This window comes from Macrotis lagotis, chromosome X (assembly GCF_037893015.1).
Source record: "Macrotis lagotis isolate mMagLag1 chromosome X, bilby.v1.9.chrom.fasta, whole genome shotgun sequence".
NCBI classification, from domain to species: domain Eukaryota; kingdom Metazoa; phylum Chordata; class Mammalia; order Peramelemorphia; family Peramelidae; genus Macrotis; species Macrotis lagotis.
The window spans coordinates 166,733,002-166,759,081 of NC_133666.1; the positions used below are offsets into that span (position 1 = coordinate 166,733,002).

Here is a 26,080-nt window from a genome sequence, read left to right on the forward strand (position 1 = left end):
GTAGTAGTGCGAAAGGACATTAAGATTTGGCAATCAGGGAACCTGAGGTCAAATCCAAGCTCTGACACTCACTTCCTGCATGACACTTCTGGACTTCAGTTCCCTTATCTTTAAAATTAGCAGATTGGCCTCATCTTGACTTATCTTATGACTTCAGTACAGAACAGCTAGGCAGCATAGTGGATAGAGTGCCAGGCCTGGAATCAGGAGGACTGGAGTTCAAATTGGTCTTTATATTTACTAGCAGCATGACCCTAGGCAAGTCATTTAATCTTATTTGCCTCAGCTCCTCATCAGTAAAATGAACTGGAGAAGGAAAAGACAAACTACTCCAGTGTCTTTGCCAAGCAAATCCCTAAATTGGATCATAGACAGAATGACTCAACAACTACAAAATGAATTCTGTATTCTTTTCAACTAAATAATGTTTTGTGGAAGACAATTTTTATCTTCCTATAAAAAAGTGGCAAGATATAAAAATGTTCTTTCATTTATGTTTTGTATTGTTCTTTTTTTGATAATCCATTTTTAAACAGATATATGTTCAAAATATAACATATTTTTAAATACTTAAAATATATAGAAAATATAATATGTAGAACTTTACTAAATAAAAAATGAATTAGTCTTAATAGCAAATGTTCACATTAGTTTGACAAGTTAAGTTTTGAATAGTGGTTGTGAAAAATGCTGAAAGGATTTCTAAAGTAGGCATGTTTTAAGAAAACAAGACAGGATTTACTGAATGACACATTTTTGATTTTAGTGCTTGGGGACTTTGCTTTTATCTTTATTTTTTCTCAATTACATATAAAAATAATTCTTAACATTCTTTTTTTATTATCATTTTTGAGTTCCAGATTCATTTCCTCCCTCCCCTTTCCTCTCCTTGAGAAGGCAATATAGATTATGCATGTGTATTCATGTGTATTCATATGTATTCATGTCAGGAAAACCTATTTTCCTATTAGCAATATTGTAAAAGAGACCACAAATATCCTTCATACCCACAAAAGAAAGATAAAGAAAATTTTAAAAAAAGTTTTGATCTGGGGCGGCTAGGTGGCGAAATGGATAGAGCACTGGCCCTGGAGTCAGGAGTACCTGAGTTCAAATCTGGCAATAGACACTTAATAATTACCTAGCTGTGTGGCCTTGGGCAAGCCACTTAACCCTATTGCCTTGCAAAAACTAAAAAAAAGAGAGAGAGAGAGAGAGAGAGAGAGGTTTTGATCATTTTCAGATTCTGTAAATCCTTTGGAATTTTCCTGGATTACTATTATATTGCTGCTATAGCTAGGACATTCACCTAGATATATCATCTACAAAATTGATGTTATTGTATATAATGTTCTCCAAGCTCTGTTCACTTCATTTAGCATCAATTTGTGTTAAATCTTCCTTGGGGATTTTTTTCAAAAGAGAATAAAACAAAGACTGCATCTAAGTACTGGAACACAGAAAATTAGACTAATTTCTATAGAGAGCTGGATTTTCCACTGCTTTACTTACTGGCTTGTGCCTCGAAATCTACCAAGTATTTGGGTAGGAGACATTTAAGCAGGCAATTAATTAGCCCACTCCAACTAAAGTAACTGATGACATGTTATTCCTAGTCAAATATCTCCTGTAATCACACATCTTAATTGTTCATTTGGTACAGAAAGATCTTAGTATCTCTAGGCAAGAGAGGAATTCTGTTCATATTATCTGAGGATGTCCTCATATCCTCTGTAGAAAGCTATCTAGTTAGAGAGCAAAGTGAATTGACTCAGTCAAGTCCTTGAGAAGGAACAAAATAAAGGAAAATGATATAGGTCTAGACTCTCTCCACCTCTAATTTAGCAGAAAGAATTTGTTATCTTTGAAGCATTGAAATGTCCCATGTCCTAGCAAGGTCCCCAATACAGTGTCCATATTTAGAATCAAGGATGGACTTCAGGGCCCTACAAAGAATCCAGCAGAAAAGTTAAGAGGAATTCCAAAAGAAAGAAAAAAACACAACCAAAAACTTCTGGGAAAACTTGTCACGTATATTCTAAGCTTCAGTCCACTTCCCCCTGGGCTTTGCATGTACTTAAGAAAAGAGTGGGTCACAAATTTTGGGAGGATGTTTACATCACTTAAGCGAAAATTCCTTTCTTAAAAATTACAAAGTCTGGTCCACTAATTTATATAGCCAACAAACATTTATTAGGTGCCTACCATGGAACAGGCACTACCATGGGGGGTACATAGAGAGGCAAAAGACATTCCCTGCCCTCAAGGAGCTCACAATTTAAAAAAGAGGGGAAGGAAAAGTTACCAGACCCCCAAAATGACTTGCCCAGGGTCACACTGTTAGTTTCTGAGGACAGATTTGAACTTAGGTCTTTCTAACTCTAAGCCCAGCACTCTATCTACTATGCCATCCAGCTGTTTTATCCCTGCCTATCAAAGTTTTATCCAACCTTCAAAGACATATAAATCCCTTCTCCTTTATAAAGCCTTCCTTTACCTCCTTAGCTCACAATAATCTCTTTCCCCCCACTAGATTTTGAGGGACTGTACAGGCAGAAGTCCTGTCTGATTGTTTTAAGAATCTTCCCTCGGGGCAGCTAGGTAGTGTAATGAATTCCATGGGCCCTGGAATCAGGAGAACCTGAATTCAAATGCTGCTCAGACAATAATTGCCTAGCTGTGACCTTGGGCAAGTTACTTAACCCTATTGCCTTAAAAAAAAATCTTCCCTCACTTTAGTATCTATCATTGAAACTGTAACATATCATGTTTCCCAAAAAATAAGCTCTAGCATGGTTTTTTCAGGATGCTCATAATAATTGCCTGACCTCCAAAATAAACTCCCAGCTAAGATCATCAGTCTGATGGAGGCATTTAGTATGTCCATTGCAGCACATGACAGATGTAATGAATTATAAAATAAAGATATTATTAAATATAAATAAAATTATTATTATAATTAAATATAAATATTATTGACAGTAATACTTGAAATAAATGATAATATAAATTATAATTAAGTATTTATTAATACACAAATTTGGATGAGAGGCAGTTGCCTATGTAAACAGATGAACTCAAAACTAACTGCCAAATGATCATCTGGAGGACAGACACAATGCATGAATAATGTGCACACTTAATAATGTCTAGTTGGAAAGAGCCCCCATCTCTAATCATCACTATGAGCAAGAAAGATAAGATTGAACGAGTTTCAGGCATTTATGTCCTTGAAACTGAAAAAGCCTGGTGCACACCAGCAGTTACAAGGAAGTGGATCCATTTAACGATGCCATTTCTTTTGCAAGATGGCCAAAGAGGTCTGCCAGTCTGGGATTCAGCCAGCACTCACTATGCTAAAGACATGAAGAACTTCCTTGCAGAGAGAAGAAGACATCAAATAATGATTCCCAAAGGAATGACTGCCTATTTACAGCCTCTTGGTATTGCAATAAACAAGCCATTCAAGGACCAATTGTGCATGGAAATCAATGCCTACATTGAAAATAGAATGGAGACAAATCAGTGTGGAAACTTTGCGAAGCTGAGCCTGCAAGAGGCCATAACTTGGATGAAGAATTCAGGGGCTAAAACCACTGACAGTTGTGTTGTTGCTGTACTATGACCAGGCTACATAGACAAAAAGTGCTCATTTAAGGAGAGCTCTATTGCTGACCATGAGAAATTGAGGTCAATAGTTCTATAGGAAATGGAGTCACAAGATATTCAAGCCAGAATTCTGGGTTTGGAGAGTTATGACAATGTTCCAGAAGAAGATGATATGACTGTATTTGAATAATTTCTGTACATAAAAAAAGTCACTCTGAAAATAAGCCCTAATGCATCTTTTGGAATAAAAATTAATATAAGATCCCGTCTTATGGGGGAAATATAGTAGTAGTAGTAGTAGTAATTTATCAAATATTTGATTTTATTCCAGTTCCTATGCTACTTATTATATTGTATTATTTTGTATTATTTATTTAGTTATCTTGGAGCAGCTAGATGGCACAGTGGATAGAGCATTGTTAGTCTGCTTGCCTTGTATCCAGGGCTAAATTCAGTCATCCTGATTTTATCTGGCACTGGACCCAGATGAGTTTGGAGGAGAAAGTGAGACTGGTGACCTAGCACAGCCTCCTTCACTCAAATTCAATTCCTGTGCTTGTCATGGCATCACCTCCCTATTATTCTTTGTACTATTGGCCAGTTTTTTGTTAACTAAATATTTTATATACTTTGGTGGCAATTAATTGTTTGCTAAATGAATTAATCAGTTCATTCAAAAAGCAAACCATAAGCACTTCAGAATTCTCTTACAGCAACAGATTTAAAGGTCTCTTAAACCTAGAGCAAAGGATGTTTGGTATTTTCCTTTTTCAGATACCAACTCATCCTCAGTGGGCAATTAGGTGACACAGTGGATAGAATGCCAAATCTGTAGTCAACAGGCAATCAACATGTATTTCAACAGGTAACCAAAAACTGAACACATATACCTTTGGCCTAGAGAAATCCTTTTTTGAGAATCTAGGGGCATTCCCTGTAAATAGAGTTCTTGAGTGGGCATAGTTATAAGAAGATTGATAAATTTGCAAAAATCTTATCTTGGCCCTATATAGATGTATTGACATTGTCTTGAATTCATATAATATGAGATCTAAAGAAGTCTCAAATGTGATGAATGTGAAAATTCTGTGCATTTACCCATTATTTATTGTCTGCTAGCTATGGGTACACAATCATTTATATGAGGGTAACAAAATTCCCATTCAAATAAAAATCATAAAATGATACAAGTCAGTAAATAGTAAATTTTATAGGAACTTAGAGAAAGGAGTAATTAGAGACAATGTGATGTAGAAGAAAGAGGCCTGAGACACAAGATTAGGAGATCTGAGTTTTCATCTTGATACCTCCACTAACTAAACTGTGTATGCTGGGCCATGATGTTTAACCTCATTGGTCTTCAATTTTCTCACTAGACGAGAATTAGACTTCTAAATTTCCCTTCAGTTCTAAAATGCTATCTCCTAAGGTTCATGGAAAAGAAGGGATATCCCATATTGTCTTCTGGTACTAACTAGCTACATGACTTTAGGTAAAATTTCTCTTTAGGTATCACTTTCTGTGAAAAGAGGAGCTTAGACTAGGTGACCTCTATGGTTTTCATCCAGCTCTAATATTTCATGATTAATATAACTTGAACTTCAAAGGATAAGGAGAAATTAGAAGGGTGATGATGAATGAACATTGCTCTAAATATGGGGGAGAAGACTAACAAAGGACTAACAAAGGAGAGAAGAACGAGCATAACATATTTGGAGGGAGTAGTTTAGTTTAGGTGGTGTGGAAGAGGAGTTGGGAAATATTTGATAAAATAAATTAAAATGTAGTAAAATTAAGGTAACATATTTTTAAACCACTCACAGACAACCCACAGAAATCCTTATGTATAGATCAGTGGTCCTGTTTCTATTGGAGTTTGACACAACTGGTATATAGGATTCAACTGAATTAACTACTAAGTTGATCTATTGTGTGTGCAGCACTGAGGTAAGTCTTGAAGGAGACAAAAATTTAAATTGTAATTATGTCACTAAAACCCTGGAGCTTAGAGTTGAACAGGGGTATTTGGCACCACCTGTTTCCCTGGCAGTGTTAATTGTGTTTCTCCCCTTCTCACTCTCTCCTGCAGAGTGGGAATGGCTTGTCACACCACTTGGACAATCCTTTTAGCAAGATGGAGAATAACTATACTTTACCCTATTTGCACCTGCTAGACATTGGGGCACTGGGGTAAATGGGATGTTCAGGAAGGATCATTATATCTGATAAGAAGGCTTACCAAGCCTTTTCAGGGCTGCTTCACCCACTTTTGATGTCTATCTGTCATCTACCTCTCACCTGTGGCTCTAAAAAATTAAGGCATGCACATTGGTCACACCCTGGTAAAACTGTCTTGGTAGATGAGCCAAATCATACTGATGGCATCTGGCAGGCCTCAAAATCATCAGTGAACTGGGGGGATGCCTATCCTAGCATGTGAAGACTTGTCTCAGCAGAATGAGCAGACAAAAACAATCCCCTGGGGCACTAAGCAACCCTTTAAAGGTTGATACTACTTATCTCCTGCATGAGGAAGGGACTAGAAAAGATGTCCTAAAAATTGTCTGCTTCACCCAACTCCAATCTTAGCACAGCAAGTAGGGATCCTATTCTGAGGTCAAAATACCACCATTCCCTCCGTACCTCCCCCACCCCTCACAAAACCCCCCAAAACATACATGAAATATATACAGGGTTTTTTTTTTTTTGTTGGGCTTTTTTTGGGGGGGGGTGTAGTTTTTGCAAGGCAATAGGATTAAGTACCCAAGGCCACACAGCTAGGTAATTATTAAGTGTCTGAGGCCGGAAGTACTCTTGACTCCAGGGCAGGTGCTCTAACCACTGCACCACCTAGCTGCCCCTGAATGTGTACATGTTAATGGACAATGTGAAACCCAACAGACCTGAGAGACAAGAGTGAAGGAATTCAGCAGGTACCACATCCAATTATCAGCTCTGAGTGAAACAAGGCTGATAAACAAAGTCCATTTTACTGAAGTCAGAGAAGGATTCATGTTTTTCTGAAGTGGCTTCCATGATGAAGAACACTGTGAAGCAGGTAATTTTCCCAGTCAAATCCAATCTAGTTAGCAAAATCACAAGCCTCCCAAAAGAAGGGAGTGATAGGCTCATGACAATGTGATTGTCATTTATAGGAAAGTGCCACACACTACCATCAGTATGGTATTCTCCTACCATGCTGCACACTGATGAGATCAAAGAAAAATTCTACAAAAACTTAGAGATTTTCATTATCAATGTGCTGAAAGAAGACAAGCTTATAACTGGGTGGCTTTAACAACAGAGTAAGCACAGACTAACAAAAATGACAGGGAATCCTTGGGAGGAGTGAAGTTGGAAACAGCAAAAACAATGGTCACTGACTACTGTTACTGTAGACATGTGTGTCTCTTGTTTGTTTTGTTTTTTTAATTTTTATTTAAGGGACAATGGGGTTAAGAGACTTGCCCAAGGTCACACAGTGAAGCAATTATCAAGAGTCGGAGGTTGGATTTGAACTCAGGTCCTCCTGACTCCAGGGTGGATGTATTCTCCATTGCACCACCTAGCTGCCCCTTTGTGTCTCTTGACTTTCTCATCACCAATTCTGCCTTCCACCTACCTAACCACAATAAAGCATGAATGTACCCTTGTAGCAAGTACTGGCATTTAAAAGACTACATCAGTGACAGAAGACAGCAGGATGTGACAGTGAAGAAGTAATAGATGATACAGTGCTGGATCAACTACAGACTTATTCTTTCCCAACTAATAATTCACATTCAGACAAAGTGATGACATAAGACAAGATATCTGTGAGGGAACTCAATGTTAACAGGCTAGAGCATTTCTCCATGTGTGAATAGTTTAGTGCTAACTTGGAGAGAAAACTGAGTCAGTACACTGTCAGCAACAATAGGACAGAAAAGGAAAAGTCAGCTTTTAGAGACTTGGTACATAGCACTGCACTTGCTCATCTGGGCTAAAACACATAAATTTCAGGGTTGGTTCAATAAAAACGATAAGGAAATTCAGAAACTACTGAATAAGAAATGAGAAGATAATCCACAGGGATTATCAATTGGATATCTCAATCCATCTCCAAGTACACACCACTTAACTTCTTCAAAAGTAATGTATAAGTAAAGCTTAGAGAGAAACAGGATTCTTGGTTCATCAAGAAGGAAGATGAAATTCAATTTTGATGTCAATGAAATGACAGCAATAATTACAAGTGTTTCTATGATGCCCTGAAGACTATTAATGGGTTTAAGACCTTTGGTGTATTTCTACTATTCAGTGATGAAGGAAGAACATAATCTTAGAGAGATGGGCTAAACATTTCCATACTGATCTCAATAGATCATCATCAACCAGTGCTGATGACATTGAGTGTATACCTGACATTGAAGTCTAAGTGAATATCCCACTGAAGTAGAGACATTGGATGCCATTAGGATCCTCCTGTGTGGCAAAATACCTGACACTGATTCCATCCCAGTAAAGATCTACAAGGCAGTGGGTCCACTGCTCATACAAAAACTATTTCCAGGTTATACGGCAATAGGAGTTATCCTCCAGGAATTCAAGGATGCCATCAATGTCCAACTCTATAAAAGAATAGTTAACAGACTGTCTTGTGTCAAACACTTCAAGGATCTCTCTCTCTCTCTCTCCTAGTTGTTGCTGGCAAAATCCTTGCCAGAATCCTCTCTAATTGGCTGATTAATTGCCTGGAAAATGGTCACCTGTTCAAGAATCAGTATAGTTTTTGAAAAGGTCACAGAATAGTTAGCATGGTATTTACTGTCCATCAACTCCTGGAGCAGTACAGAAATCCATATGCAAAGTTTGCCAACTTGATGAAGGCCTTTCATACTGTCAGTCATGAAGGTCTGTGTGGAAGATCATGGCAAAATTGGATTGTCCAGAGAAGTTCAGGGACATTGGTTGGCAGTTTAATGACAGCATGCTTCCATAGGTTATAGAGGAAGAATGAAGCTCTCATATTTTCTCAGTCATCAATGGAGTGAAGCAAGGTTGTGTTCTTACTTTCACGCACATAAGCATGTTGTCAGACATGTTGTCTGACAATATTGTCAGACACCTTCAACAAGGATGAAAATGGCATCAAGATCATCTTCTATATTGACAGTGAATTACTTAACTTGAAAAGGCTACAAGCCAAGAATAAAGCAGAGGGATATTTGATGCATGACTTTTTATTGCAGATGATTGTGCACTAAATGAACTCTGAGGCTGAAATGCAGGAAAGTATGGATCAATTGTTGCTGCTTGTGCTAATTTTGATCTGTTGATCAATTCCAAGGAAACCAGGTCCTCCACCAGTCAGCCACACATCATCCATATGTGGAACCACCAGTCAAAGTAAATTGAGAAATTTTGAGTGTTTTGGATAAATTCACTTACCTTGGAAATACATTCTCCAGGGCTGTTCACATAGATGATGAGTTGGTGTACCTATTGCCAAACCTAGCTCAGCTTTTAGGAGGCTCCAAAAGAATGCATGGGAGAGAAAAGGTATTAGGATGCTTACCATACTGAAGATCTACAAAGTAGTATTGCTAACTATACTGTTGCATGTCTATGAAATCTAGACATCTGTCAGTACCATACCAGAAAACTGAAGTGATTCTATCTGAATTCTCTCAAGGATATGCAGAAGATTACCTGGCAAGATAAGACACTGAGGTCCTTTATAAAGTTGAACTCCCAAGCATTCAAACTATTGCAGAGAACACAACTACAGTGCACTGGCCATGTAATTTTAATTCCAAGTGTACATTTACCCAAAGGACATCTACAGAAAACTTACACAAGGTAAGTACTTGCATGGTTGTCAAACATGGTAGAAAGACACTCTCAAAGTATCTCTGAAGAACTTTAGTATTCACTTTGAGACATGGAAACCATCCAGCATAGGACCATCCAGCATACCCATCTGAAAGAAGGTACTGTGTTCTTTGAGCAAAGCAGAACCTCAGAAGCACAAAGGAAATGTGAGCTGCACAAATCCTGAATCACTTGCACACTAAATGTTCTAACAGATCACTCATTCCTGATCTGTGCTATTGTCTTTCAAACTCATATTGATCTGATCAGACACAGGCCAATACATTATATTAATATCTCCAACATTAGCCTTCTTCACAAATAAAGAATGAACAACACCTTAAGAACCCCTGTCCTTTGCTATCCATTTTTTTGGCATTCTTAACACTGCTCAATCTTTTGATCCTAAGGTAGAATGGAGTACAATGGAGTCAGATCCAACCAGCCAATTCTTACATTTTTTGTGAATCTTTATATCTCAGAAATCAGCAAACACTATAAATCAGAGCTTGATTATTTTGTGGATTGCTTGGTTCTCAACTACTGGGTCTTTCCACAAGGGTTTTAAGAAAGTACAAAATTGCCTCTTTTTTTTTTGAAAAAAAAAAAGTTTGACATTCTTGCCTCTAAGCTGATTAAAACTGATCAAATAATGAAACTGGTTTCTGAAAATGTCTACTTCATTATTTTTATCTCTTAGGACATGATAAACAACTTGCTAGGAAGTAATGTGCAAGTTTTTGTTCTGTGGATAAAAGCATTGGCCTGGAACCAGGAAGACTACTCTTTGTGAGTTCAAATCTGACCTCAGGCGCTCATTAGCTGTATGACCTTGGTCACTTAACACTGTCTCAGTTCCTCAACTGCAAAATGAGCTAGAGTATGAAATGGAAAAATCATTCCAGTATCTTTGCTAAGCAAACCCAAATTACACCAATTGCTCCCCCCCAAAATTGTAGGGGGACACAAACATCTAGAGAGAGAGACCACGAGGTCATGAATCTCCTGATCCTGAACACTTGACCCTATATAAATTCATAAAAACACAAGATTCTCAGAAATTCTATCATTCTTTATAATTGCATAATATAATGTAATGGCTTTCCCTTACAATCATGTACCATAATTGATTCAGTCATTCCCAATTGTTTAAGAGGCAATTTAAGGCACCTCCTTAGATTCTAAGTTTCTTTCTTCCCTTTTCAATCTCCCCTTGAGCGAAGTATATTTTGCTTCAGGATGATTCCCTTCTTGGTATTATATTCATCTTAATCCTAATTGTTTCTATGTTGAGTATAATGAATTTCAATACTAAATTATGTATATATGTATATCTGTGCATGCACATATACTCAACCTTCCTTGAGCCTTAAGTGTTGGCCTGGGCTCAGAAGGACCTGAGTTCAAATCTTGCCTCAGACACTCACTATCTGTGTGACCTTCAGCAAGTCATTTAACCTGTCTTTTCTCAGTTTCTTCATCTATAAAATTTAAATAATAATAATAGCATCTACCTCACAAGGTGACTGTAAGATCCAAAAAAGATATGACATACAATAGATGCTTAATACTTTTTTCATTCCATTCCAGATAAGTTTTACCTGATGCCTGCTACCCTACCCTTTCTTCCATGTTTGTATATTCTTTTTAGCTACCTCAATTATAAGAAGCTTTAAATTCTACTTTTTTAACCTATCTACAATAATATATTCATTTTTATCTTCTCTTTTCCTCTTCAAACCTTAAGAATAAAACCAACCTAACAGAACCAACCCTTCCTCTAAGGACCTTAGTTTTTATTATTTAATTTCTTTGCTTTACCTAGAAGTCATTAAAGTTATGAAGGGACATTTGCTTCTTCTCTCCCTCTTAGAATATTAGTATTGAATCACCATATAGTTAAATTCAATTGCTCAAATACATTTACCTTTCTAGGTTTCTCTGGACTTTGTTTATATCCAAGTTTCTACTCAGCATTGGTATTTGCATTGTAAATCAAATGTCTTCTATCCCATTAAAAGCTCAATTTAACTCCTATAGGAATATAAAATTATACATAGATTTGCAGGTGAAGTTATTTTGGATTATAAGCCTATCTATTTTGACTTTTGAAATATTGTATTCCAAGGATCTTCTCTCATTTAAAGTAAAAGCTGCAGACTTATGTGATTCTAACTATACTTGAATTGCTTTTTCCTGGATGCTTGTAGCATATTTTCTTTGACATGGGAACTTTTGATTTTGACTACGACATTCCCAGTCTTTCAGAAGATGATTGTTAGATGACTTGTATGCTTCCTTTGCTTTCTGATTGTTTTTAGATATGAAAAGTATTTATTTATTATTCCTTAAAATATATTTTCCTGGCTTTTTAAAGTTATGATTTTAAGTCTAGTGACTTAAATTATTGCTCCTTATCCTGTTTTCCATGTTGGGTTTTTAGATAAAATAGCTTATATTTTTTAGATAAAATAGCTTATATTTTTGATTTTTTTTTCTATATTTCTAGCTGTCTTCTGGAGTAATTGATTTTTGTTTTAGCTATTCGGGTTTTCTGAGAATCCATTTCTTAATCAACTAGTTCATTTCAAACAAAATGAGGCACTCTCAAGGCATTGAACTATTAACAAAGAAAGAGGTTTTCTTTGTCTTGACAAAGGATATGCAGGAAGGGCACACACACACAGACACACAGACAGACAGACACACATACACACACACACACTGTCTTAATCTGGAAATGAATTCTAGTCAATCAGTTATCAAGATATATAACATTACTTATGTGGTCTTGAGTACCCACCAAGTCTGCGAGATCACAGCTACATAAGGCTGGAATCATTAATGCCATCAGATCAAGAAGATGCATCAGGGAATCTGAGACCAATCAGAATGCATAAAGGGAGGAAGCTCCTTAGTGGCAAGATTCTAACGATCTTTCAGAGGTCCTTTCATGAATTAAATAACTAGACAGTTCTCCTGTCATGGTTAATACTCATAAGTCTAATATATCCTTAATGTAGGAAAGGGAGAAAGGAGGAAATAACAAAAACAAAGCAAAAATGTGAAGGAACACAAAAGCCAGAAGTCCTAAGTCATTTCATTATTCTTCAGAAAGAGTAAGTCTCAGAGTCACAGTCTGGTTCATATGAAGGGTGATACAACATTTCTGATATTCACAGTGGGTTTTCTAATTCAAAGGGGTAATGAAACAACAAAGATGTCAGAACCACAGAACAAATGATCATATATCAGTAGTGACATATACACAGTGAAGTGACATAGTTTTTTTTTCCTGATGGTAATGAAAAGCAGGAACAGCTCTGAAAGCAGCAAGACCTCTGCAAAGACACTTCTGCCATAGTCAATAATTCTTCAGCCTGCATCAGTTATCAGTAAAGTAGATAAGATCATAAATCCCTTGCAAGTAACCTATCCTGGCATCTAAGTTGATACTGAGGCTCAAAAAAGTTCATTGTTCCCTGACCACCTGCTAAAAACTCGCCTTCCTGAGAGCTTTATCAGGATAATGATACAAAATATTCGCTCCCCTTAGAGCAAAGCTTTAGAGGCCACTGTGCAAGAGCTGCCCCTTTTTTCCATAGTGTCTAAATAAGGACTCACCCTCTCTTTCATCTAATAATTTAGAATTACTACCAAGTTAACTAAGGGATCTCTTTTTTTTTGAGGTAAATATATACCCATCATCATTATATACCAACAATTTCACCACCTCCATTCTTTTTGAAAGGGACTTCCCAACAATACTGCCCTTGATCTTCCAAGTCATTTCTAAGGAATTCCTTGAACTATCTCAAATGAAAGGAAACCTACCAATAATGGGGGAAGGAAAGAGGGTTTTGGTTACTTTTCCAGGGAAAGTGTTCATTACTAGTGAAGATGAAAGCAGCTTTTTTTTTTTTTGGTTATATCAGATCCCCTTTCAAAAACCCACCATTACCTGTAAAGAAGACAGATGGTACCTGGCATCTTTCAGTGGCTTACAGGGAATTTAGCAAAGTCATCAGGCCTATCTCTACAGTTATTCCTGGCTTTATCACAGTTTAAATACATCTGAAGGAGCAAGAATCGAGGCTAAGGAAGAAGTGTAGAGGATCAGTCAGAAATATGCCTAAAAATGATCTAGTCTTATCAGATAAGACTTCCTGGAGACTGTATCCAAGAAACCACTGTACAAAGTAATCTTGCCCCTCTCTAGGATAGTATCTTTTTTTTTTTTTGGCAGGGATCATGGCTTCTGGAAGCCTTACATTGTTAATCAAGATGCATGATACAGCTTTTGATCAGTAGTAATAATCTCCTCACCTTGAGTTCCATTTTGATAGTGGGGACAGGTTGAGTGCCACTTGATTTAGGAATAGCTGTCTTGTCCTTATCAAGGGCAATCATATGGTTCTGCGCCTGATATAATACGATATCACCACCTGAATAGCCAAATTGATATTAGACTCACACCCCAAACTCTCCCAACCTCTGCTGCTCTTGAAATAACTCCACTCTGGCTTTTTTTTTTTTATCTCTGATAGTTGTCGAAATACCCCACAAATATTTAATAGGAGATATTAGTAAAAATCCTCCAAAGGGGAGGATCTTTGATTATTCAATTCTGTGCTCTCCAGGCCCCATATCACTTGACCAGACCCATGACCATTACCCAGGAACTAGATGAACTGCCCCCTCCCTCAAGGCTATCTCACATGCCAGCCATGCAACCTGGATCTCAACTAGCTGGAAGGACTTGCCAGAAACCCAGTCCTATTACCACGTTAGTGGCTACTGAAGTCAATTTGAGTATATCTCTCTTTTAGAGAATAGAATCATCAAATAACCATGGGCAATGGCAATCCTCAGGAGGTGGATCCCTATACACAGCCTTCACTAGGTCAGAGAAGGCTGTAGGGATCCAGGGAAGGGACTAGGGGGCTCAGTCTTTAACATAGCCACCAACAGAAAAGCACTAGCACCAGAAGGATTCAGGTAAATGTGATTTCTAATAAACATCCATTTAGCAATAGAAACTTTGTATTCTATACAACTGGCATCATTCAATCCTTAATAATCAATTCTAGACAAAGGGTGATTGTATGATCCCACGTCATCTGTTAAGTAACAACTAGAGTTAAGTAAGAGGCAAATAATTGTTTTTCAAAAGCAATATAATATGTGGTTGCTTGGTGCTTGCCAAAAGTTCCACCCAATCTGATTTTTAGGTAGAGAGACCTTTGGAAACGTGGTTCTTGCAGGGTTGTAAGTCCATGGACAGCTTTAGATCTTCCAAGACTTTACAACTTCCAAGACTTTCTGTTCTGGGTCCCAATTGATAAACAATTGACTTGTGGGTGACTTGTTAAATGGGGGACACATCATGAAATCCAAGTGGGGTATGTGGGTTTTCCCAAATCTAAAGAGTTCAATAAGTCTTTAGTCTTCTTTCTTAGATTGTGGAGAAACAGTGAGCCAGGCAGTGTCTCTCCCTCCAAGTACACTACTCCCTTCCTCTGTATTTGTCTAGTCCTTCTTCTCAACCACATTTTTGAGCCACAAGGCCACCTTGACCCAATCTGTCAAGACTACACCAAATATTGTCAGTGCAACTCTAAAGCTATCACTCTTCTTAGTTAAGGATGAATTTTGGAACAAAATGAGACATTCACAATGGATTGATAATTGTATAAAAGAAGAGATTTACTCTAACCTAACAGCAAGAACATGCAACAAGGATACAGTGGCATTTGATTTCTCTGGTTGTAGTTCTCTCTTCTCCATCCCGAAACACAGACTCAACATGTTCTCTAGAACTTTCTAAGTCTGAGAAGCAGTAACTATGAGGCTATTCCCTGTTATGTCCCCAGTCAAGGAAGCTGCAGCAGGGAAACTGGGGCCAATCAGTTTGCATGAGGGCGGGGAGAAGCTGCATTAGGGTCAAGGAAACAGTTGTCCTAATACTGAATACTGGCCACTTTTTCTTAGAAACTACTTAGACTCCTAATTCCTTTTTATTTTATTTTGTACCTTTGGATTCATTTCTTTGAGGTATCCATAAAGTCCTTGCAGAAAATTATTTTTTCCCCCCTTTGAGCATCATTGTAGTTGTAAAAATTACTTTCTCCTGCTTCAGGAAGAACTTTGCTTTTTTGAATTATGTTAACATCCTTTAAACTCTAATGTTCCTTGGTTAAATTGCTTTGAGAAAAAAACTATATTCTGGATTTTAGAACTGGGACTCACGTAGACACTTTCAGACTCTTTCCAAACTGTCGGCTTAAACAGTCAGCATAATATGGCTTATTTGTACAATACTTACAGAATTCTATTTAGTACAGATATGAAGTGAAGCATAAAAGAAATATAAATATATGTTCACAAATGGCATTTGCAATTGATGTAGATGTCAACTTGAGAGCCAGAATAGAAGAGAGAATCCTTTTAGATGGTAAAGCTTTACCAGTTCTTTTTAAAGGCAACATAGTGCTGATTGGGGCCTCAAAATACTATAGGATCTTCCCAAGAAGATCATGACCATACAGAATAATATCCTAATAATCCACAAAGAAAAAAATCAAATGGATAAATATTTGTCCTTGCTGATTCTCTTATATATGGTTAGATGGACAGAGCAGCTCATTAAGTGTACATATATCCTAGACAATGAATTGGATTCAGAATTGAATAAGATGAAAAGATAAAGCTAGATTTCATTTAGGAAACTACATAAGAGTTTTAGGGATCCCAAGCTCCTCACTGACACAAAACCCCATCTTTTTAATATTAATATTCTTTCATTTAAGCCACATAGCTATAAATAATGCAAAATCATAAACTTCCAAGGACCAACATTATAAATTATCAAAAGGGTAGTGGAGACGTTTTATGATGGAAATGAATTATTCTGCACTGGTAATGATTTGAGTGCAAGAAGTGTAAAAGATGTCATCCAGAAAATATATAGTATTTAAAGAAAGACAGGCTGCTTATGTAGTAAGAGGAGAATATATAAGAAGTTGGACAACTTGAAAGTTGTACTAGTAATCATAAAATGTAAAATACTTATTAGAAGAACTTCGATCTACTTAAATCAATCCTTTATGGAGGATCATGGACAATAATTACATAAGGGGAGAGTTGCAAATGTAGTTGTCATGGGGTGGCTAGGTGGTACAGTGGATAGAGCACTGGCCCTGGAGTCAGGGGTACCTGAATTCAAATCTGGCCTCAGATACTTAACAATTACCTAGCTGTGTGACTTTGGGCAAGTCACTTAACCCCATTTGCCTTACAAAAACCTTAAAAAAATGTAGTTGTCATACACATGAGTGAAGAGTATCAATACTATCAGATCAAGAATCCATTATGATTCTTGCTATCATCAGAGAAAATATAACTATTTTGTAATGTTGATGCTAAAAAGTTTAAAGTTAATTGCAAATTACAAAGCTTTTAATGTTTAAAGTGTTAATTAAGACACAAATCCAAACATATGTACAAGTATGCTTCTTTTAGGCTCTGGCAAAGTTGTAGGTCATAAAAGACAAGGACAGAAACAATAATGAGGTCTGGAGCAGCTGGTACATATGTGAGATAATGGACTTGTGTCAGAATAAAGATTCTCAGCATGGTTATCCTCTTGATTTGGAAAATTCACAAAAAATTTTTTGGCCCTCTTCATACCAGAGAAGAAGTCTGAATTTTTTTTCTTTTATGGAATTTGTAGTATCTTATTGTAAAATTTGAATTAAATATTGGATCATAGGCTCTTTGTCATCTGCTGGCCCTTTTGTGTTGTCTTCAACTTCTGCAAGACATCATCAAAATTCTCATTTAATTTTTTTATGCTGGCCCATGATACAGCAGCACCTCAATGTCAACTATCTTGTGTTCCAGTCATTTATTTGCATAACATTAATGAGAGAAACATACAGAGTTTAAAAACTGAGGAGCAAGAGTGAGAGCGAGAGCGAGAGCGAGAGAGAAGGTAATAGAGAAAGGAGAAAGAGAAAGGAGAGGGGAATTCAAGAGAATGACAACACACAAAAAGAAATGGTCTGGGGAGGGGAGGAAGGTCTGTGTTGCAGGGGCATGTTGAAATTCAATCCAAGATGTGCAAGCTGTTAGGAAATGAAGAATGGGTTGGGAGCCTTTACAAATGGAGATTTTGGGAAGTTTTTTGCTTCACCTTTGAGTCTTTCAATCACACAGATGGAGAATACTGAGCATACTGTTAAGATAGGAGTACCAAAGCTGATACAACCTCTCAGAATCATGAGTTACTTTTGCCTTTCAGTTGTTTCCATCATATTTAACTCATCATGACCCCATTTGGGATTTTCTTGATAAAAATTTCTCATTTTACAAATGAGAAAACTGAGGCAGACAGAACAAAATTACTTGCCCAGGCTTGCACAAGCTGGTAAGAGTCTGAGCCGAGATACGAACTCAAGGAGATGAGTCTTACAATTCCAGGCCCTGCACTCTATCCACTGTGCCACCCAGCTGCCCTGGAGTTACCCTTAAGAAGTGATTTTTTTAAAGCATCTCAGATTAAAAACAATTAGTTTTTTTTTTTACTGATTGCATTTGTTCTAGGAAATTTGTGGAGAACTGAGACAGTTCTAATAGAAAAAGAGATAAAAAAAAAGCTTTCTTTTAGTACTGTTCGTTGATCTGCAAAAAATACTTTGTGATTCTAGTCCAAGTCCTCTTATAAATTCAATAGAGTGGGTCCACACAACATTTTTCAGTTTCTCCTGATGTTATGTGGATACTAGCAGAGTAGATGAGCTATCCACTAATTATCATTTGCTTTGATCATATTGGTCAGCCTATCTTCTTTTTCCATTTATGCATTTCTTTAATGATAAAATTTACTCCAGCTCTTTGTAGTTCTTTATTTTAAATGTGCTATAATCTTCTTATACCCAAATATAGTATTTCCAAATACATTCCTCCTCTTCCCAGAAAACAAGCCCAAGCAGCAAAGGAAACTTCTCTATCCCCTGTCTCCATGCCACTTCCTAACTGGAATACTTTTGATCCCCATCTTTCACTCCTAGAATCTGTTCCTTCAAAATGCAGTTCAAGTACTACTTTCTTCCACCATTCTTGATCCTAAACCATCTTTTTTCCAGGCCTCCATTTTGGAGAGGGCCTCAGGCCATGCAACCTTCATTCTCTTCTCAGCTATGTGTCTGACTCTCTAAACTCCAACACATGCTCCCATATGAATACTTTCATCAATCTCCCTTTTCAGATCTCCATTAGAATGTAAACTCCTTGGAAATTGGGGTTAGTTTGTTTTTAGGGGATTTTTTGCTTGTGTTTTTGTCTCCAGTGCATATACCAAGCATTTAATAAATATTTGTTATCTTGACTTGCCCATATATAGTCTAGCTACACTTATTATGGACCTGCTTCCCAATCAGAATGTAAGTTCCCTAAGATTAGAAATTTTCTCATTATTGTAAATATAATGTTCCACAACTAGTCTTATTTCCTACCTCCTTCTTAAAGAAGGGAAGTACATTTTTTTTTATCTCTTCTTCAGGGTCAGACTTGATCATTATAGTTACAAACTTTTTTTTTGTTTTTCAATTTATATTGCCATTCTTTAACCTACTTTTTCAGTTAATAAGCATACTCTTGAGTTTTTTCCCTCTCTCACAAACAAATGTTCAAAATTCAAGCAAAAAAAAATAACAGTTTTGGCTATGTTCAAAAACATGTATTTCATTCTATATATTTAGTCTATTACCTCTCAGTCAGGTGATGTAATATTCTTCACTGTGGGCCTTCTGGAATCATAGCCTTTACATTGCTATAATTAATAGATATATGGTTTTCTTCATTTTCTAACAGTTCAAATACATCTTCCTATGCTTTGTGGTATTCAAAATCATTGTTTCTCACGATGACAATAAACATATATATATTTCAATTAAAGGTATGATGGCAGAGAGTCTATCACCTTTGAAAATCTGCTTGTTTCCTATGAATACTTTTCAATGTCAATGTTTGCTCACCTTACTATAGGTGAAACTTATTCTCAAAAATATTTATATAAGTTGAAAAAGACATGACTTTTGTGTTTTTTCCCAGTGCTTAATATAATGCCTGTCATTCTTTGTACTATAAGCCCTAAATAAATATTTTTCCATTGCTTCCATTTATTCATCTGTCCATTCATCTATGCTCATTTAGGGCAGGGACTATTTCATTTTTGTCTTTGTAACCTTAGCAACTTTCATAGTGCCTGGGACATGGTAGGCATTAAATAAATAAATGTTGATTGATTCATCCTTAAATCATTTGTAATAAGACCAAAGTTTCTCCTATTCCCATAGTTTAGTTTAGGTTAATTTTCCCAGAAAGGCAACAAAGTTCAAGCTTTACTCCCCTTGATATAGCTTCCTGATAGTTTATGGATGTATTGATGAGGCTTCCTGATCACTTAGGAGCATAAATGGTCCCTCCATAAAGAGTCAGTGCCCTTCTCAATTTCATGCAAGTAACCACATCCTATGCTGATGCCCAGTTGAGTTTCCACATGGAAAAGAATATCCTTGTTAAATATCCTTTCTTTACTATATCTAAGCAAATTCATTTTTATTCTGTTCTGTGGCCTACAGACTACATTATTTGGTCCCAGCAATAAACCTAAAGGAGGACTGACCTGAGTCAGGTCCATCTCTAATATTCAAAACTATCTATATATTATATACATAATACATACTATATTGGCTCTCTGTGTCTTGCATATAAACATAAGGAAATTATTTATATCTAGCACTCTTCAAAACTCCCACTAAAATCCTTTCCTTTTAGTTTAGGAGGTTGGGTTTTCAAAGGTTATGTCAATGGAGTGCAAACTTTAAGCAAAAAGCTTAAAATAGAACCAGAGACAGATTATGCCTCTCCTGTTCAAGGAGTGGCTTAGCTAAATTTGGAGAAGTCAGTCACTAGTAGATTGGCATCTGATGAAATGATGGATTTTTGAAGGATTTGAAGTAATCATCCAAAGAGAGGGGCAATATGGCATTGTAGAGTCCATGTCAGAAAGAGCTGGGTTCAAGACTGGTCTTTGATACAAGCTGACTCAATCTCTCAGTGTCTTAGACAAACTCTCCAAAACTAAAAATTGAAACACATCAGTGAAGAGAAGTAATTTACTAGAAATTCTCTACTATGAATCATAGTTCTAGACCTCCCCCCCCCAAAAAAAATTCTTCCATGGCTTAATTAATAATGAGGCATATAAGTAGTACAGTGTATAGACAAGTACATTTATACTCAGGAAAACCTGAATTCAGATTTTGCCTCCAATAATTTAGTAGTTACATAAACTGGAGCAAGTCATTTAAACTCATCAGTCCCAGTTTCTTCATTTGCAAAATGGGAATCATTATAGCACTTATGTAAGACAGAATGAGATTGCATGTAAAGTGTTTTGTAAACCTTAAAATGCTCTATGCATGGTAGTTACCATTAGTAATTGTTTTGTTTTACAATGGACACATGGTAAAATGATTTAGCTTGTATATAAAAGATGTGGTGGAGAAAGAAATGACAAGTTTTGGTCATTAATTCAATGTGCTTTGTATACTTGCTCCCTTAGAGATTGAAAAATTAGAGAGGACAGAGAAAGCATTATATAAATACAAGTCACTGTTATTTGAAAATGAAGCCAAGTTTTAAGTCCGATCCCACTATCAGGAGAAATTGTACCATTCACTGAAACAAGGGAGTTAGAGAAATAATGAACTTAGTTTTTTAGACAAAAGTTTAAAAAAATATTCAGTAAAGAGAGAGATGAACCTAGATTTCAGGAGAGACTGAGGATGGAGACACTAGATTTGGTGGTGATGGTGGTGGTGGTAATAGTTTGTACTTCATTTTCAAAGAGGACCAATGACATCACAGGGTGATTTTTGACTTAAGGATGAATTGGATTTAAATGAGGCAGAATTGCCAAAAGGTTTCACTTTTGTAGTCATCCATGAGAGAAGTTAACAATTTAAATCTTAAACCTGGAAGAGATTTTAAAGAGAGTAAGTATAGAGAAAGGCAGAAGGCAAGGACCAAACTTTAGAACAGATCTGCATTTAGAAAATAGGAGGATTACATGAATTCGCTGAGGAGACAGAAACATTAATAACAAACCAAATGTTTTGGGATAGTGCATTTCCCATTATGAACCTAACAAATCTGTTAACCTTCTAAAAGCACACACTTAAGTGATCAGTCCTTGAAATAAAATTCCTAGATGTTGAACCAATTTCAGTTACACAGTCATTTTGAAACTAATATGGGCTGGGAAGAGAATTGTGGAAGCTTAGATCAATCTATCTATCTGCTCCTAACTTACAAAAGAATTCAGTAGCCAAGAAAATATCTAACATGAAAGTAAAGAGAGGAAAACGAGTTTTGGGGGTTTTGGTTTGACTTCCCCCACCCCAAGTACATTTACAAGGGAACAATATCAATGGGAAATTATATTTAATAGAGAAATTTCTCTTTAGAGAAGGAAAAATGAGGAATGCAGTAATCAAATGCAGCCAATATTATTCTTTCCACGTGAGCAATGAACAAGGTTAACCAAAAACAGAAAGATGTGACTCTAATATCATAGTATGATTCCAAAATTCTTCATTGTTTTAGGTTCTCTCTGCTGAACCATGACATTATCTATCAATTAAGTCCACATGGGAACTTGGTATGGTTATTAAAGTTGAATGAAGTATCAAGTACAAAGCAAATAAATACTTCTCTTTTATAAATAATTAATAAAATGTCAGATCCTGCATAACTGGCTCAAGCAAACTCAAACAGACCTTTCCAATACAATTCTTAAAGTTCAAGGGATATGCTTTGGTTTTGCTATTGGGGTCACTATAGTATCTCTCAAAGGTTGGTTATGATCATAAACATAGGTAAAGAATAAAGGACTGTTTAATTATGATAACCAATCTACAAAAAGCATATAAAAACAAACATTTCTTTCTCCATTCACACAATGAAGATTCTGAGAGGTTCTTCTGTTAGCATGCCCTCCTCAAAATAATTAGGTGATGACAATAAAGAATAATATAGAATTATGCCATTTCACCAAAGGCAGAGGGAAGGAAGGAATAATTATTTATTAAATAGCTATGTTCATTTGATTCTTTCAACAGCCCTCTGATATAGGTGCTATTATTATCTTCATTTTACATTTGAGGAACTTGAGACAGACAGAAGTTAAGTAACTTGCCCAGGGTCACACAGCCAGTAATTGTTTGAGGATAGATTTGAATTCAGGTTTTCTTACCCAGTACTACTGGGATTCTATTTATTGCAGCACCTCATTCTTTGATATTTGTCTGTTCCTAGTGAGGGGAAAATCACTTTCAACACTATGTCCAACCCCTAATTCAATCCCTCCTGGCTGCTTCAAAAGTAAATTGCTTTGAATAGTTAACAAAAGGAGGTTTACTTCCCTACAGAATCCAATAAGAATATACTGTGAGGACACCCTGTTAATTTAGCTGAGTGAAGCTCCCTTGCCGAAGCTGTCCCACAGTGTTCAGTCAAACATCAGAATGTGGCTGGAAATTTGGAACTGTGTCCAAATTTGATCTAGCAATACCACTATAGGTCTGTATCCCATAGAGATAACAAAAAAGAGGAAAGGACTCACATGTACAAAAAATATTTTTAGCAGCTCTTTTTTTCTAATGGCAAAGAATTGAAAATTGAGAGGATACCTATCTATTGGGGAAGGGCTCAACAAATTGTGATATATGAATGTGATGGATTATTGAGGAGGTGGATTTCAGAAAAAGCTGGAAAGATTTACATGAACTAATGCTAAGTAATGATTAACTATGATAGATTTAGCTCTTCTCAGCAATACAGTGATTAAAAACTTGTGGTGGAAAATACCATTTACATCCAGAGAAAGAACTATGTAGCCTGAATATAGAGCAAAGTATATTAGTTTTTTTTTTTTTTTTTTTTTTTTTAGTATTTGCAAGGCAATGGGTTAAGTGGCTTGCCCAAGGCCACACAGCTAGGTAATTATTAAGTGTCTGAGGCCAGATTTGAACTCAGGTACTCCTGATTCCAGGGCCGGTGCTCTATCCACTTAGCCATCTAGCCACCCCTATTTTGTTCTGATTATTCTTTTACGACATGACTAATGTGGAAATATGTTTAAACATGATTGTATATGTATATTCTATGTCAGATTACAATCCATTATGGGGAGAGATGAGGGAAAGGAAGGAGGGAGAAAAATGTAGAACTCAAATTCTTACAAAAAATGAATTTTGAAAACTATCTTTATATGTAATTAAAAAAAAAAAGAATGTGACTGATACTTATCATAGTTCTTTCATGCTTGGGTGATCAAGAAGTGATTTCAATAGCCTGAACCTTTAGTGTTCTGAGTCAAAACTAGCCTAATTTGCAAGAAGCAGAGATTAGGATATTGTTCTCCCTCTTCCCTCAAAGTGTGATACCAATGAACATCTGACAAAGAAGACAGAAGAGCAGTCAGACAGGAAGGAGAACCAAGCGAGAGCATTATTAAAATCCAAGAAAGGATGGAATACCCAGGAGAATGTGATCAAGTGTCAAATGTTGCAAAGAGGTCAAGAAAGATGAGCACTAATAAAAGGTTATTAGATGTTACAAAGAAGAAATCATTAATACAAGTGGTTTCAATTGAGTGCTACAGTTGGATTGTAAGAAGACACAGAAGAGGGAAGGGGAAAAAATGGAAGGGTATCAAGTTGGTTGCCTTTTTAAGTTTAGCTGCAAAAGAGAAGAGAGATAAAAGATAACAGTGACATAACAGGGTTTATAACTGCTAACCAATGCCACCAATAATGGATGAATAGGTATGAGAGTCCTGGGGGAAAGCAGCACCCCACAGACTACAGGTCCTACTTCTCATCCAGGGCAGTATTCAAAGTCCATTGTCTAGGGAAGTAGACCCCAATAGCCAACCAAGTGCCCCACAGAGGACCCTCTGGAGGCAGCATGCTCCAGAGAGGTCAGACCATCACCATCTGGACTACCATTTCTCCACAAGCTTTGATGGGGACAACCCAGAACCCTGAACTCAAGAACTCTTGGAAGAGTAAGACTTTTAGCTCAATGCCCATAACCATCCATGATCTTGGAAAGCAACCTTTGTGATGATATAGGCTGGAAACTACTGCTGAGGCTTATAAACAGCAATCAGAGACCTAGGAAAGAAAGTTCTTGCCATCAAAGTCTGGTACACTGTCAAATGGCCTAACATTAGAAATAGATACAATTTTATCAGTGGAAATGACATTAAAGAGGCACTACTAGCTGACTTGATGATGCTCCCCAAGGACCACAGAACTTTTCAATCTGACTGGTAACTGAAACCTCCCATGTATGTTGTCTCCTATATCAGACAGTAAGTTCCTTGAGAGAAGTGACTGTCTTACTTTTCTATTTCTATATGCACACAGTGAGCACTTTAGTAAATACTTTCTTCATTCATTTAGTGAGATGTCAGGTTTTGCTTTTCTTTTAAAGGATGGGAAAATCTGGGTAGATTCGTAGACAGTAGGGATGTAATTGGTAGTATGGACTAAGGATGAAATCTACTAGAAAAGACAAGAGATGATGGGAGTGAAAGTACGTATAGGAGGCCTTGGCAAATAGAAGGGCTGCTTCTTCAGACAATGGTTTAGGTATCAGTACCATATGTTGTCCAGACCATATTTTACAGAGAGTTATTTATTCTTACCTCTGAATTGTTTCATCATCTTTCCTTTATTGACAAGGTTCAATTTAAATAAGAAATTAGTTTGTATTTGTAAAATTGATTAGTTTTTCTTTTAAAATATTTAAAAAATTGGTTTTAGTTTTAAATTTTCTCTGCTTTCTTGCCCATTCACTGAGAAGGCAAAAAATACAATATGAAGTAATATAAAATATAGTTTTATATTTGGCTATAACTTTTCAAGAGAGGTTTTTCAAACTTACTCAATTTGGAACCTTACATATTTTCACTGTATGTTTGTGGTCACTCAAAGAGCAATGATATTTTGTATGATGGGTATGATAAGTAGGATTCAACAATGACTACTACTAGCATGCAAAAACAATATAAAAATATATATCAAGGAGAGGCAGCAAATGAAAAGAAAAGGGGCTGGCCCTGCTGGAAGTGACAGATAACAGATGAGACATCTGAATGTTATACTAATAATATCAGGAGAGCTAAAGGTAGACTCCCAAGCATGTTGGGCAGATACCTTCTCCCTTCCCACCCTTCCCACATAATAAGACTTATGGGTTATTTGGATCAAAAGTTGCCCAAGATGAAAAATCATGAATAGATTTCAGAATGTCATGTAGGGGTAAGTACCATATTAGTGGAAGTACCAGTTAAAGGAAAGGATCCTAGAGGTCATCCCAACTGAAGCCCAAAGGGTTAAGTGGCTTACCCAAGGTCTTATTGTTGTTAAGTCATTTTTTCAGGCAAAGTTGACTCTTTATGACCCCATTTAGGGTGTTCTTAGCCAAGATCCTTGGATGGTTTGCCATTTCCTTCTCCAGCTCATTTTGCAGATGAGGAAAC

The 26,080-nt window shown here is 36.6% G+C and overlaps 1 protein-coding gene across 3 annotated transcripts in view; it reads right to left on the reverse strand.

Annotated features, from left to right (window-relative positions):
- AP3S1 (adaptor related protein complex 3 subunit sigma 1) overlaps window positions 1–26,080 on the reverse strand; it is a 142,482-nt gene that overhangs the window by 26,062 nt on the left and 90,340 nt on the right. Inside the window, exon 7 of one of the 3 annotated variants that reach the window (XM_074199655.1) lies at window positions 649–26,079. The exons of the other annotated variants lie outside the window; for them this stretch is intronic. The gene's annotated coding sequence lies outside the window, so the exon portion shown is untranslated. Of the gene's footprint in view, window positions 1–648; window position 26,080 lie in introns of those variants that run through there. 3 annotated transcript variants of the gene reach the window in all.